This window comes from Elephas maximus, chromosome 2 (genome assembly GCF_024166365.1).
Source record: "Elephas maximus indicus isolate mEleMax1 chromosome 2, mEleMax1 primary haplotype, whole genome shotgun sequence".
Taxonomy (NCBI): Eukaryota; Metazoa; Chordata; class Mammalia; order Proboscidea; family Elephantidae; genus Elephas; species Elephas maximus.
Window position 1 is genome coordinate 13,175,454 of NC_064820.1, and position 11,511 is coordinate 13,186,964.

At 41.9% G+C, this 11,511-nt stretch overlaps 1 long non-coding RNA gene across 1 annotated transcript in view; it reads left to right on the forward strand.

The window, feature by feature from the left end:
* The window catches only part of LOC126063058 (uncharacterized), a 134,336-nt gene extending 123,299 nt beyond the window's left edge, over positions 1–11,037 (forward strand). Inside the window, exon 4 of the long non-coding RNA XR_007514200.1 lies at positions 10,763–11,037. This is a non-coding gene — a long non-coding RNA (uncharacterized LOC126063058). The remainder of the gene's footprint in view (positions 1–10,762) is intronic.
* The last annotated feature ends 474 nt before the right edge of the window (positions 11,038–11,511 follow it).

Consider the following 11,511-nt stretch of genomic DNA (forward strand, 5'->3'; position numbering starts at 1 on the left):
AATACGAGTTTAATTTCCCGGCAGATCCTCCTGAGAGGAACTTTTCATCTCTGAGTGTCTCAGTAGGTTCCCAGTTATATACTATTGCTCTTATAGTAAGCAAACAATATTATGGTAAATGCGCAGATGTATACACAACGTTGAACGGCATGATCTGCGTTCTGAGCGCTGAGAGGGAAGACTTTTTATTCAGTGAGGTTCTTTGGGGACTCCTGGTGAGTTTTCAACTGGTGTTTGGGCACACTGGTAGGAAGGAGGATTGAGAGAATGACCCTGGTTTCCTGCATGGATGATTGCAAGGGTCCCAAAGGGGAACTCTCAGAGTTGTGGGCACAGAGACTAGGGCTGGCTTTGCAGTCAAGGCTGGCTTTTAGCTGGGACAATTGCCTAGGCCAGGAGCCAGCAAGCTGTTTCCATGAAGGACCAGGTAGTACATATTTTAGGCTTTGCAGGTCATATGTCCTCTGTCACAGCTGCTCAGCTCTGCTAGTGAAGCGCACAAGCAGCCAGAGACAATATGTGAACGAATGGGTGTGGCTGTGTTCAATAAAACTTCATTTACCTAAGAAGGCAGCAGACCAGGTTTGGCCAGTGGGCAGGATTTGGTTCCTGGGTTGTCCTTTGTCAATCCCTGGTCTAGACTGTTAAGTATGCCTGTGGTGAGGCTGTAAGGAGCCCTGGTAGTGCAGTGGTTAAGCACTCAGCTGCCAACTGAAAGGTTGGCAGTTCAAACCCACCAGCTGCTCCACTGGAAAAAAATGTGGTAATCTGCTTCCATAAAGATTACTGCCTAGGAAACCCTATGGGGGCAGTTCTACTCTGTCCCATAGGGTCGCTATGAGTTGGAATCCACTCAACTGTAATGAGTCAATGGGGCTGTAAGCTGATACTCTCAAAGGAATTTCCAATATTTCATAGCTGCTTTGGATTTGCTAGAATAAGGCTAATGTCATAAAAACTAGATATAGCAAGATTCTGATAATATTTATGATATAATGATTCTATTTAATCTGTAATGGAGAGCCCGGGCCAGGCTTAGCATGGGAAGGGGTGGGTGTAGGCAGCTCCCTGGAATGGAAATAGCTTTTATTTAAGCTCGCCGTGACCCACAGCCTGGAGGCTGGCTCTACTGCCACCAATTCAGATAAGGTTTTTTTTACTTCATCTACCAGTTGCCATCAAGGCAATTCCATGGTGACCCCATGTGTGTCAGAGTAAAACTCTGGTTAAGTGGGTGTCTCTGGTTCCACATTTCTGATCTCCAGTGAACTCTTATTCCACCACCTCCTCTTCCCAGCGTTGCTATCTCAGTGCCTCGTCATGTGCCAACTATTTTATGGCCAGCCCAAGTAGATAACGGTTTTTGTCCTGTTTAGAAATCCAAGGTGCAGTTGTTTGCGTGAAGGCAAGAGTTTGCTTAGTAGTATTAGAATAATATTTGAGTGATATTTGCTAAGAAAAGCCTCCAGATTTTGGGATGCTACTTCACTGCTCAGATTCTCCCTTCTTGATTTGATGTGGTAAAGTAATAATTTTATACCAGCATGACGCTCCAAATAGTTGGGGACCAAATTATTAGTTGTGCAATCATTTTATGGATATCTTAATGAGAATGAGAGGTTGTAACCGACTAAACCATAAGCTTTGCTAACGTCAGGAATATTTGTATCTGCCTCTGCTTTAAATGTATGAAGACTGGTGAGGGCCAGTAGCCTGGCAGGGGTCTTCTCTTCAAAGCCACGCTGGCTTTTTTCTTCCATTTTTCTAGATTATTGCAAATGGACTTGATAGTGATCCTCCTTTCAGGGTTATTGTTAGCAAAAGAAGTAAACTTCCATGTGCAGCAATAGCCCGGGCTACAACAGGTGTGCCACATGGTGTAAGTGGTTTGTGTTTGGCTGCTAACTTAAAGGTTGGCGGTTTGAACCCACCTGATGGCTCCACGGAAAAAGGTTTGGCAATCTGCTTCCATAAACATTACAGCCAAGAAAATCCTATGGAGCAGTTCTACTCTGTAACATATGGGGTCCCCATGAGTTGGGATAGAGTTAACAGCAACAGGTTTGGTTTTTGGTTTCTTGTCCTTGCTAAAAATATCCCTCCCCACCAAAAAAAAAAAAAGTTGTCATTGTGTCGATTCCAACTCATGGTGATCCCATGTGCGCAGAGTATCACTGCACCATAAAGTGTTCAAGGCTGTGGTCTTTTGGAAGATTGTTAGACCTTACTTTCGAGGGGCCTTCGGGTGGGTTAGAACCACCAGCTATTCAGGTAGTAGTCAAGTGGTTAACTGTCTGCACTTCCCAAGGACTCTTTGCTACAAATAGAGGGAGAAAAAAAATTAGTGTTTTGACTCAAATTTTATTTTCCATTTAGAGCTCTAAAGAAAACCAACACTTTGGAGAGAGGCAAGGATAGAAGTGATAGCAACGTAAGCATTGATAGAAAAAGAAAATAGTAAGAGACACAACTCCGAGAGAAAACAGAAGACAAAAAGGCCAGTTCAAGACCGAGATTCCTGAGTTTCTTGCTGCTTGGCTTCCTTATTTTGTCAGCATCTATAGGAAACCATCTGCATTCAATTTCCCCAGTGACCCTCCAAGTACATTATAAAGACAATTAAACCTATACCCTCAAACCACGAAGTTTTTGGTGATTGGGTCAAGGTCAGTCAATGCGTATTGAATGAAACAGCTTCGTCAAAAAAAATCTATTGGGATCTTGATGAGAAAAAAGGGAAATTCTGGTATCCATTGCTTTGCTTCCTTTTCTTGGGAACACTATTTTCTAAGATTTTCAAAAGTTCTACTAGAATCTCATAGAAGCTTCTGCAAGACACCAAAGAAATTGATTTTGGTAAAGACCTAGTATATTTTACATTTATTGAGCTATAAACATTACAGTTTAATTTATTTTGAAACTTGGCATGATTTTTCTTTTAACCAATGTCTCCCCAGTTTTTTCCCTCTCTGGATTTAATGTGGATGTGAGTCTATAAAATTGACCTAGATTCTCTCTCAGCAGTAGAATTGTCTCATTTTTTTTCTGTGTGTCTTGTAAAACGCATCTATGGACTCTCCTGATGAAGTTGAAAAGAGAACTTCTTCAAAGACCAGAATTGTTTGCTAAATGTGTTTCTACTTTGAACTTGAGCGAACTATATACCCCAATGTGAGGTGAAAGTGGGAGAATGTGCTTGGCCGTGACATTGCTTTAATCTTCTGCACTTTGTAGCCTTTAGAAAGCCTTAGTACGCCTAGTGCATGGTCAGAATGGATATGATCACTACATCATTATCTAAGAAAACAAGAAAAGCCCAGGTTTTTGAGAAACTATAAAACCCCTGATACACAATGTATTATTCTCTGAAGAATGCTATTTATTATTTGCAGTGAAGTTTTCCCAGAAATTAGTTCACATGATTCCCTTTTGGACCTTCAGAAGGATGACTTGGCAAACAATTTGCGGGCGCCGGGAGTCATTTAGCGCTACATTAGTAATTCACGGCTAGTGGGCTAGCTTTTCCCCATTGTCTCCCTGGGGATAATTAGGGTCTTAGAGAGACGCGTTAGTATCTGTTCTCTGGGATCCAGCTTACTAACAGGGGGCCATGCTGACTGTTGGGAAAGGAGTTGTTAAAATTATTAGGACAAATATTACCCTTAGAAAGATGTTCCAGGTGAAAGAACAGCATTAAAAAAAAAAAAAAAAAAAATTCCCCACTTGGATTAGCAGCCGTCAGAGAATGTGTCACCAACCCCTGGACAGGGCTTTGATGGATGAGCAGGAGTTCTTCAGTTTGACAGGAGAGGAGTGAGAGGAAGGACAACTAAAATACATGAACCAACATGTGGTGATGTTGTCGGTGCCCCGGGACCAGCTCTGGGAGGCTCACCCCTCAGCTCTCTCACACGGCCTTCACACAGCACAGCTAAGGCTCACCTGTGATCTTCAGGGCATTGCCCTTGGACATCCGCTATGGATTGAACTGTGTCCCCCAAAATACACATTGGAATCCCAGCCGCTATACCTGCGGATGTAATCCCATTTGGGAACAGGGTTTTCTCTGCCATGTTAATCAGAGAGCATTAGTGTGGAGTGTGTCTTAAACCTATTTGCTTTTTTGTTTTGTTTTTTAAATAATATTTTATTGTGTTTTTGGTGAAAGTTTACATGGCAACTTAGGTTCCCATTTGACGATTTTCACACAAATTGTTCAGTGATCAGTTACATTTTTCACAATGTGTCAGCATTCTCTTTAATTGTGCTCTGGTTGTAACCCTACTGACTTCTGACACATAAAAAGAACAGATTAGACACAGAGTAGCAAGTAAGCAGGCACAGAGGGAGGACAACATAGACATCAGGTAGAAATCTCCATCTAAGAAATGCTGAGAAGAATGCTAGAGAGTCTGAGATTTCCCCTAGAGCAGACGGAGACTTCCTCTAGAGCCGGCACCCGGAATTCAGACTTCTAGCCCCCTAAACTGTAAGAAAATCAATTTATCAGTTAAAGCCTGGCACTTGTGGTATTCCTGTTACAGCAGCACTAAAGTAACTAAGACGGTGTCTGACCTCCTGCTCATAAACGGAGATGGAAGTGCCTGATGTTCAGGTCACTCCCATCTCCCACAGGGCAGCCCACGGCACAAAAGCCAGCTCCTTTGCTGAAACGGTGGCACAAACCCTGAGATACAAGGTACGCTCCAGAGCTCCTCCTGGGATCAGGCTGGGCCTGGGACTTCTGCTGACCTGCTACCTGTGCTTGACTTCTCCTCCTACTTGTTTGGCTCCGCCCACACCCTTATTGGCCTCTCATGGAAGCACATTCTTAGTAAACCACGGGTGCCCAGTCCTTGGCTCAGGCTTTCCTGGGAGAGTCCAGCCTAAGACAGCATACGTCGGAAGGACCACGCGGCTATGTGTTTCAGAAGTCGTAAAGATGAGATGGAATGAGTTTACGCTGCAGGTAAAAAAACTGGAAAGTGCTGGACTCTGTGAGCAATGATTGTTTTCAGTTTGTCATTGTCTTTTAAAATGGGCCTTGTACAGCCACTGTAGAAAACAGTGTGGTGGTTCCTTGGAAAGTTAAACTGAGAACTACCACATTATTGTTGTTGTTAAGTGTTGCCGAGTCAGTTCAGACTCATAGCAACCCTATGCACAACAGAATGAAACACTGCCTGGTCCTGTGCCATGCCCACAGTTGTTGTTATGCTTGAGACCATTGTTGCAGCCACTGTGTCAATCCGTCTTGTTGGGGGTTTTCTTATTTTTTTTGACCCTCTACTTTACCAACCATGATGTTCTTCTCCAGGGACTGATCTCTGCTGACATGTCCAAAGTATGTGAGACATAGTCTCGCCAACCTTGTTTCTAAGGAGCATTCTGGTTGTACTTCTTCCAAGACATATTTGTTCATTCTTTTGGCAATCCACAGTATATTCAATACTCTTTGCCAACACTAAATTCAAAGGTATCGATTCTTCTGGCTTCCTTATTCTTTGTCGAGCTTTCATATGCATATGATGTGATTGAAAATACCATAGCTTGGGTCAGGCACACCTTACTCTTCAAGGTGACATCTTTGCACTTCAACACTTTAAAGAGGTCCTTGGCAGCAGATTTGCTCGATGCAATGAATCTTTTGATTTCCTGACTCCTGTCTCCATGGGTGTTGATTGTGGATCCAGGAAAAATGAAATCCTTGACAACTTCAATCTTTTCTCCATTTATCATGATGTTGTTCATCGGTCCACTTGTAAGGATTTTTGTTTTCTTTATGTTTAGGTGTAATCTATACTGAAGGCTGTGGTCTTTGATCTTCATCAGTAAGTGCTTCAAGTCCTCTCCACTTTCAGCGAGGAAGTTTGTGTCATCTGCATAATGCAGGTTGTTAATGAATTTTCCACTAACCCTGATGCCTCGTTCTTCTTCATATAGTCCAGCTTCTCAGATTACTTGCTCAACACACAGATTGAATAGGTATGGTGAAAGGATATAACCCTGACACACACCTTTCCTGATTTTAAACCACGTAGTATCCTCTTGTTCTGTTCAAACGACTGTCTCTTGATCTATGTACAGGTTCCTCATGAGCACAATTAAGTGTTCTGGAATTCCCATTCTTTGCAATGTTATCCATAATTTGTTATAATTCACACAATCGAATACTTTTGCAAAGTCATTAAAACACAGGTAGACATCTTTCTGCTATTCTCTGCTTTCAGCCAGGATCCATCTGACATCAGCAATTATATTTCTGGTTCCACATCCTCTTCTGACTCTGGCCTGAATTCCTGGCAGTTCCCTGTTGAAATATTGTTGCAGCCACTTTTGAATGATCTTTAGCAAAATTTTATTTGCATGTGATTTTAATGATATTGTCCAATAATTTCTGCATTTGGTTGGATTGCCTTTCTTGGGAATAGGCACAGATATGGATCTTTTCCAGTCCGTTGGCCAGGTAGCTGCTATCTTCCAAATTTCTTGGCATAGACAGGTGAGCACTTCCAGCACTGCATCCGTTTGTTGAAACATCTCAGTTGGTATTCTGTCAATTCCTGGAGCCTTGTTTTCTGCTAATGCCTTCAGTGCAGCTTGGACTTCTTCCTTCAGTACCATTGGTTCCTGATTATATGTTACCCCTTGAAATGGTTGAACGATGACCAATTCTTTTTGGTGCAATGACCCTGTGTATTCCTTCCATCGTCTTTTGTTGCTTCTTGTGTCATTTAATATTTTCCCCGTAGAATATAGAATTCTTCACTATTATGATTCGAGGCTTGAATTTTTTCTTTAGTTTTTTCAGCTTGAGAAATGCTGAGCCTGTTCCCTTTTGGTTGTCTATCTCCAGCTATTTGCACATATCATTATAATACTTTGCTTTATCTTCTCGAGCCACTTTTTGTAATCTTCTGCTCAGTTCTTTTACTTCGTCATTTCTTCCTTTTGCTTTAGCTGCTCGATGTTCAAGAGCAAGTTTCAGAATTTCTTCTGACATCCATTTTGGTCTTTTCTTTCTTTCCTGTCTTTTTAATGGCCTCTTGCTTTCTTCATGTATGATGTCCTTGATGTCATTCCACAACTCATCTGGTCTTCAGTCATTAGTGTATAACGCATCAAATCTACTCTTGTGATGGTCTCTAAATTCACGTGGGATCTACTCAAGGTCATACCTTGGCTTTCACGGACTTGTTCTAATTTTCTTCAGTTTCAACTTGAACTTGCATATGAGCAATTGATGGTCTGTTCCACAGTCAGCCCCTGGTCTTGTTCTGACTGATGATATTGAGCTTTTCCGTTGTCTCTTTCCATGGATGTAGCCAATTTGATTCCTGTGTATCCCATCTGGCAAGATCCATGTGTACAGTTGCCATTTATGTTGGTGAAAAAAGGTATTTGCAATGAAGAAGTCACTGGTTTTATAAAATTCTATCATTCGATCTCTAGCATTGTTTCTGTCAAGAAGGCCATATTTTTCAACTACCAAGTCTTCTTTGTTTCCAACTTTCGCATTCCAATCACCAGTAATTACCAACGCATCGTGATTGCACGATCGATCAATTTCTGATTGCAGAAGTTGATAAAAATAATCAATTTCTTCATCTTTGGTCTTAGTGGTTTGTGCGTAAATTTGAATAATAGTTGTATTAATTGGTTTTCCTTGGAGGTATGTGGATATTATCCTGTCACTGATGGTGTTGTACTTCAGGATAGATCTTGAAATGTTCTTTTTGACAATGAATCCAACACCATTCCTCTTCAAGTTGTTATTCCCGGTATAGTAGACCATATTATTGTCTGATTCAAAACCGCCAGTGCCAGTCCATTTCAGCTCACTAATGCCTAGAATATCAATGTTTATGCATTCCACTTCATTTTTGACAATTTCCAACTTTCCTAGATTCATACTTCTTACATTCCAGGTTCCAATTATTAATGTATGTTTGCAGCTATTTCTTCTCAGTTTGTGTCATACCCCATCAGCAAATGAAGGTCCTGAAAGCTTGACTTCATCCACATCATTAAGGCTGCCTCTATTTTGAGGCGGCAGCTCTTCCCCCGTTGTGTTTTGAACACCTTCCAACCCGGGGGGCTCATCTTCCGGCAGTATATCAGACAATGTTCTGCTGCTATTCATATGGTTTTCACTGGTTAATTCTTTTCAGAAGTAGACTGCCAGGTCCTTCTTTCTAGTCTGTCTTAGTCTGGAAGCTGAGCTGAAACCTCTCCACCATGGGTGACCCTGCTGGTATCTGAATACCAGTGGCATAGCTTCCAGCATCATAGCAACATTCAAGCCCCCAGACTAAGACAAACTGACAGACACGTAGGGGGGAAATACTATATCACCCAGCAATTCCAATCCTAGGTATATATATACACAGAAGAGGTGATGGCAGGAATGCAAACAGAAATCTCTACACCAATGTCCATCACAGCACTTTTCACAATAGCCAAAAGGTAGAAACAACTGAAATGTCCACCAACAGGTGTACAGATAAACGCAATGTGGCGTGTACACAAAATGTGATGCTACTCAGACATAAAGAGAAATCTTGTTCTGATACATACCACAACATGGATGAACTTTGAAGACATTATGCTGAGTGAAATAGGTCAGTCATGAAAGGAGAAACACTGTATGATCTCACTTAAATGAGCAAATATATGGAAACTGAAGATCATTAGCAGTAGCTAGGAGTGGGAATGCAGGGGAAGGGAAGTTTTCGCTTAGGGGGCATTGAGGTTGTGTTAACGGTGGTGGAATGATTTGGTAAAGGATATCGAGAATGGGAGCACAACTCAAAGAATGTAATCAGTGTCACTGTTTTGTAAGTGTAGAAATTGTTGAGATGACTTACCTTTGGTACGTGTATTTTCACATAATTAAGAGAAAAAAAACACAACCAGGCCTTGAGAATACTTTCTCAGTATCATGGAAGCTCTCAGCACCATTAATAGATTCTACACCCCATGAGTGAGCACCTCTTGGGGAAGTGGGCGGGGCAAATGGAAATAGATTGCTTAAATCTACATGGAAATCTCTATCCTTTTACCTTCTCTGATTCGGAGCTTCCATTTGGCCCATTGGAGGTTTTCTGTGGCTTCATATCCTCCGAGGTACGTACTTTGCTTATTACAGTTCTATGTGTTTTATAAACCCACCTCCTTAAACCTAATGCATAACGGTTTCTTCAGAGCAGATGTTCCCATTCTGTGAATATGAAAAAAAAAAAAAGAGGCAGTAAATTAGAAACGTCTCATCTCAGCCAGCTGTGTTCTCCTTGGAGCACTGGTCCTGGGGTAGCAAGAAGCCAGAATCATATAGAGCTCCCCGTGCTCTTTCTGAGTCTCTCCCCACTTGTGGCCCATCCTTGCTGCTAGCACTGTGGGTGGAGGCAGGCCACAGGTTTGATTTCATGGTCGCCTTTGCTGGAGTCCATTTACCCCATGCTCAATAAGGCATAAAAAGTAGATCCTCTGCCTATTTGACAGCCTTAGCTTCAGAGACGTAAAGCCAATGGGAAAACCAACAACAGGATGAGTCTCCTGCTACGCAAGTAATTTGGAGGAATAATCAGCAGAATTAATGATTCATTTTAGGGTTTTCTTTTTAATTTTTATTTTTATGGTATTTTTTAATTAATTTTTTATTGTCCTTTAGATGAAGGTTTACTGAGCAAACTAGTTACTCTTTAAACAATTAATACACGTATTATTTTGTGTCATTGGTTGCCACCCCTATTACACGTCAACACTCTCCCCTTCTCGACCTTGGGCTCCCCATTACCAGCTTTTCTGTCCCTCCTGCCTTCTCATCCTTGCCCCTAGGCTGGGGTGCCCATTTAGTCTCCTTTGTTTTATGGGCCTGTCTAATCTTTCTACCTTGAATTTGCCTCTAGCTCTATAATTTGTGTGAGGTTCAGTGTGAATTCAGAAATGAACTTATAAAAATTCTATAAAAAAAGAATAAATAAATTAGAGGCACAACTCAGTAAAAGTTCCCACGCAAGCTCCTCTGTGCCACTGGTCTATCTGCCGGAGGTTCACAAAGGGCTCAGTTCCAGGAAAGGGTACATCCTGGCCCTTCACTTGCAAGCTCTTGGACTTTGGGCTACTAAATTAAATCCTATAAATCTCAGCTTTCTCACATATACAAAGAAGGTAAGTATGCCTCCTGTGCCGGGTGGCCAAAAGGAAAGAGATAACATTCTAACATGAAAACTAGCACATAATAAGAGCTTAACAAATGACAGATGTTATTACCCTTATCATTAGGCAAACTTGGGCAAACCAAGAACACAGGGTTGGGGACAGGGAAGGAAAGGGAAAATAAGGGAAAAACAGGACTCAAATTGTGGTACTGGCAAAGAATATTGAATATACCACGGACTGCCAAAAGAACAAACGGATCTGTCTTGGAAGAAGTGCAGCCCGAATGCTCCTTAGAGGCAAGGATGGCGAGACTGCATCTTACGCACTTTGGACATGTTGTTAGAAGGGATCAGTCCCTGGAGAAGGACATCATGCTTGGCAGAGTACAGGGTCAGCGGAAAAGAGGAGGACCCTCAACAAGGTGGATTGACACAGTGGCTGCAACAAAGAGCTCAAGCATAGCTATGATTGTGAGGATGGCACAGGACCAGGCAGTGTTTCATTCTGTTGTGCATGGGGTCGCTATGAGTTGGAACTAACTCGATGGCACCTAACAATGATGACAACAGCCTTGGAAAAGGCATTGAATTTTTTTTCACAGTCTGTTGTAGAGAGAAAATCGAATGTGTGGACGTGGATGGGTGAGAGGAGTGAAGCCAGATCGAGGGTCCTGCCTTATTCTGATACGAAGGCGTCATGGATCACCAGTTCATGTTTCTTGGGTAAGTTTCCTTAGTACACAATTAGATTTTCTCCTTAGTGATGTCCAGCTAAACTGGACCAGAAGGTGGGAGTCAACATTAACAAAAGCTATTTTAATCTCAAACACAGTCCACCCCCCACCAATACAGTTTCTTATCATCCTCCTTTTCCTTCTTCCCCTTCTTTGAATAACTCCCTAGCTTAAAAAAGGGAACTGTTTTTAGAATAGTTCTCCTTGTCAGAAATATAGTCAGCAAGTGCTCCTTAGAGCATGTTAGGGAAACATCTTCACAAAGCCGGGATACACATTTTGTCTTTGGTTCCTTTATTTCATGATCTGATTTCATCCTATCTACAGTCAGAGACTGGTATCTGAAAATGTAGACTAATTTATCTGGCCTTGTTTAGGGATTTAAGGAGCCCTGGTGATGCAGTGGAAACCCTGGTGGCTTAGTGGTTAAGAGCTATGGCTGCTAATCAAAACCCACCAGGTGCTCCTTGCAAAATCTATGGGCAGTTCTACTCTGTCCTATAGGGTCGCTATGAGTCAGAATCGACTCAACAACAAAGGGTTTGGTTGGCTTTTCTTTTTTTCTTTTTAATTTTGTGCAGTGGTTAAAAACTCAGTTGCTAACCAAATGTTAGGTG